The 4,689-nt window shown below is 45.2% G+C and overlaps 1 protein-coding gene across 1 annotated transcript in view; it reads left to right on the forward strand.

Annotated features, from left to right (window-relative positions):
• The first annotated feature begins 6 nt into the window (after window positions 1–6).
• The window catches only part of NAV3 (neuron navigator 3), an 832,279-nt gene continuing 827,596 nt past the window's right edge, over window positions 7–4,689 (forward strand). Inside the window, exon 1 of the mRNA XM_014531666.1 lies at window positions 7–172. The gene's annotated coding sequence lies outside the window, so the exon portion shown is untranslated. The remainder of the gene's footprint in view (window positions 173–4,689) is intronic.

The raw sequence follows: 4,689 nt of genomic DNA on the forward strand, positions 1-4,689 counted from the left end.
GCGCCCGCGCTCGGCGGCCCCAGCAGTTCCCTTTAGGTCGCGGAGGATGTGCCTGGGTTGTGGGTTTTTCCCTCCTCCACCCCTTTAAGACGATTTCCATAGTAACCCGGTCTAGTGGCTCAGCATCGCAAACCTGAGGATTTCCGCGGCCCGCCGACTTGACCTCAGTCAGGTAAGGCTTCGGGCGCATTCGCATCCATTGCAAACCGCTGCGCTCCTTCCAAACTTCCTTTTGTGGGAAATCGCCCAGCCTAACGCAACCCGAGGTGTTTGCAACAGCGCGTTCCTTCCCAGGTGCGTGCCACGGGCCCCCTGCCCTGCTGGTCTCCTAGGACCCATGATCACATTATTAAACATTTTTTTTGTTGTTGCTCCCTCCTTCCCCTTTTGATTTTCTCATTTCTGCGCTCTTCTTGGCTTTTCCCCTGAGACTAGTGATGGGGGCGAGGGTGGGTGGCTAGCGCGGTCCAGGGAGTGGCGGGCTCGGATGGACCGGCTGCTGTGGGTTACTTTGGGCATCTCGGCGGCGTTGCCAGCGCCGGGCTGGGGTATCCGGGAGGGCTGTCGGCACCGGCGCGGCGGAACCCGGGAGCCCCACGTCTCCAGACGAGCAAGCGAGGAAATCAGGCTGGGGGGTGATGGAGCGCTGGGCTGGGTGGCTGGCGAGCGTCCATACATCATAGCTTTCCTGCCTACTCCCCCGCCCCTCTTCGGGTTTCTCTCTTTCTCTTTCCTCGCTCTCATTTCTTTCAGCCTTTCCTCATCACCAGCTCCATTCTCTTTTCCCTCTTCTCCTTTCCCCTTCCTCTCGTTTCCTTGTTTCCTTTCCCCTCTTAAAAGAAAGGGGAATTTGTAACCCTTTCATTCTGCCGGCGTGGGAATAGCTGTGGAACCTGCAGCGTGGCCGCCTCAAACTGGTCGCTTTCAGACTCTGTCCTCATCCATCAACATATTTGTTTCTTGAGTCCATTGATCTCCCTCGATTCTGCAGACATGCATTCTAAGCCAAGCTGGGCGTCTGGATGTCAGAACCCCCGTTCTGCAGCTTGCTTCAGTGCTTCACGTATGCCATGTATTGTCAGGGCTGCATATGTTTTAAATGCCTATCAGCCATGGGAATAAAGAAAAAAATCTATCTTTTAAGAAATCGCGTCTAATTCTAGAGAAAGTTCCCTTTTAAATGATTGATGTACTTTTTGAAATTTAATTTTAGGGGACTTGGGAGACAGCCCTCCCCCCTCCAGGTTATGAGGAACATGCAACTTCTTATCTTAATTATCCCTTCTTTGAACCTCGGTCAGTTTTGCACATCCCAGTCACTGGGATGAGTAGATCATAATGTAGGTTCAGAGGCTTGCTACCCAAAGTTCAAGCTGGCTCAAGTGGCCGCCTCTGGGAGAAGGTGCTGAGAGAGAACCATCGGGGCCAGACTGAGCTGGCCAAAGAATAGAAAAAGCAGAGCAACTCCTGTGAAATACACAACTGGATTCAGACTTTAGCGCCGAAGACCTGAACACGCAATCAAACCAGACTTGTGTTTTTGTTTCTGAGCCCGTGTTAACTCTTATTTAAGTTAATACTTATTTAAAAACTGAGCCACGCTAGTGCAGAACCCATTCTGCCTTGTTTATGTTGAGACACATTCTCCCTGTGGTTTTAGTTTTCTTTGAAACAGAAGATGTCTGTATCATGTGAAAACAAAGGGGAGAAATTGAGGATGACTTCCACTTAACCAGAAATAGGATTTATATGGATTTTTTGTTGTTGTTTCTGAAAAGATCTAGTTGTTATACTCCTCTGAGTGTTCTTGAGGTCAACCTATTTCCTGGGTGAAAACAATAGTAATCAATGATTTTTCTCTGCTCTCTTATCAGTGGTGTACACTGTGTGTATAGAAAAAGGTCTCGGTTTTAGCGAGCTCCCCTTGCCTCCTTCCCTTTGTCTGTACATTTGTTTCTCAATTCAACTATTAATAGGGAATAAAGAATCTTGGACCAGAGATGAAGCAGGAAGACAAGAAACTACTGATATTATGGAAAATACACCCAGGCCAATAAAAGATGCCATGCCACTCCACACTGTTGTATTTGTTTTTAGCCAATTAAGAAGCTGTAGGTTTTAAATGTATTTTCATCTTCTTAGTTCTACACCTAATTCTTTCTATACTGGAGGTCATACTTATACAGTTGCAATGAATATTTACAAAAGACTTAAAATTCCCTTGCCAGTAAAATCCCAAAAGCCTGTTTTTCTTCCAACATTTTCTTCTTCCTTCTAGTGAACAGTGATAGTAGTAATGGCCCTACATTTCTGTTTTTACTTAACTTCTGATTTTGGTGTTTCCTTGCTGTGTGGGTTTCTCATGACACGTTTACAAGATGCTCTTGGCAGGCTGCGTGGGACTTGAATACACAATTGATTGTAGGTGCAGTAAAATGTTCATTTTTCTTGTTCTTGGTTTAAGAGATGTCATGCCCTCCCGGACATGTAATATTTTGGTGTGACTGCTCCTTTGTGTGTGTGTGTGTGTGTGTGTGTGTGTGTGTGTGTGTATGTTAGAATTTAACATAAAGTCTATTCTGACTAAACCTTGTTTGATTTGAGGTTAAGGGGTATATTAGTGACAGGCCATAAATTACTTTCTTATTTATAGTACATTGATCCTGAAACTGTTTTCCCCCCTTGTGATGGCATCTGTATATGGATCATTTAATGAAAGGCTGGTAATGATGAGTTATCTGTTATATAAAAGGAAGAAAAATCCCTCAAGCTTACTTACCTCAAGCCCTTATTTCCATGTAGAGGGATTAATGAGTTTTTTGATCTAATATTTTAATAGACTGTATTGCTGAGCACTGCTAATTTCCAAGAATGTATTTTGTTAATTCTGAAATTGGTCTAAGACAAGACATCTCTCTCAAGTTGTCTGGAGGGCTCCAAGTGACTCATCCTTGTAACCCATGGCAACAGGAAATGGTTGTCTTGGGTGCAAGCTCAACTATGGACACAAATCGACACTTTGTGATCATCCAGGCACTGGATATGAGACAGTGCTGGCTCTTTTGTATGCACAATGTTAACTTTTTGATTTTTGTCAGCACCATGATTCCCAGGCCTAGTTTTGCAATTCCCCTTAGCTCCTCCTTTACTTGAGAGTCATAAAATTCTCAGAAAACACGTAAGTTTTTTAAAAAATAGAAAATATTTTGTAGAGAAGTGTGCATGTGTGTCTGGCTTTGTGTATCGCTGGGATAATTAGGGTGATAATATCGCCCAATCAAGCATGAGAGACTGTGTCAGCTTTAGAAATGTTGGGAGTCAGGGAGCAGTTTATGGAAGTAGGAGTCAAGAGGCCAAGGTTATATTCCTACTTTTTTTAAAAATATATTTTATTGATTTCAGAGAGGAAGGGAGAGGGAGAGAGAGATAGAAACATCAATGATGAAAGAGAATCATTGATTGGCTGCCTCCTGAACACCCCCCACTGGGGATGTGCCCGCAACCAAGGTACATGCGCTTGACTGGAATTGAACCTGGGACCCTTCAGTCCACAGGTTGACGCTCTATCCACTGAGCCAAACCAGTTAGGGCATATTCCTACTTTTTACTGCATCACAGAGTTATTCTTGCGGTGGTCTGACAGATGTCACTTTGTTTTCTCCAGAACAAAAATCAGCATAGTAACCTTTTCCTGTTGTGAAATCTCAAATATATATGAATATCTGACATAATCACATATGCACACAGGTTTACATAGGTAGCAGTGGTGGGTACTAAAACACACACACACACACACACACACACACAAACACACACACACACATTTAGAGGCAACAGACAAGTTTTCTGAATAGAGAAAGGAAATAGTTCCTCCTCCTACTGACAGTTAGATAATGATGCTGACTATTTTCTTTCATTCATGAGAAGGCGAACATATCGTTGTCTGTATTCTATGGGTATAGGCAGTAGAAGCTCAATGACTAATCACAACGTAATATATAGAACTGAATAATCCCAGCAGGTATCACACTTTTACTTCACTTAGATGAAAGTGAGGAATAAATTTCCCCAGCCCTTTTCCCCGCTTTTTAACCATTTAAGTCATATTCCTCCCCCTCCCCCATTTTGTAAGGGAAAGTGAATTTTTCTGTAAGGTTAAGTGGGCCACAGGGCAGGAGAAATCCCCAGGGCGACCCTTTTTCTCAGGCTTCATTTTTCCTCCCAAGTCTGAATGTCAACAATAATATCTGATATGAGCCTCTGGTGGTGATATTTCTTTCCATAGGTCATCATACTTCTCTGTCCCAGATGAAGTCTCAGGACAAGCCCTGAAGTAGCATAGATTCTGAATTTAATGCATCATTTAAATCTCTCTATATAAAAGCCTAAGTGACCATCGCAACCGAACGGACGACCAAACAGGCTGTGTGGGGCGACTAGGCTGGGAGGGGGGTCAGTGAGGGGTGACCAAATGACCAAACAGCAGGCTGTGTGGGGCGACCAGGCCAACAGGGGAGGGGTCAGTGAGGGGCGACCAGGCCAGCAGAGGGGGGTGGTGCGGGGTGACCAGGCCGGAGGGGGGAACAGTTGGGGGCGACCAGGCTGGCATGGGGGGCAGTAAGGGGCAAACAGGCTGGCAGGGGTGGCAATTAGGGGAGACAAGACTGGCAGGGGTGGAGCAGTTGGGGC

Source organism: Myotis brandtii, unplaced genomic scaffold (assembly GCF_000412655.1).
Source record: "Myotis brandtii unplaced genomic scaffold, ASM41265v1 scaffold82, whole genome shotgun sequence".
In the NCBI taxonomy this organism is placed as follows: Eukaryota; Metazoa; Chordata; class Mammalia; order Chiroptera; family Vespertilionidae; genus Myotis; species Myotis brandtii.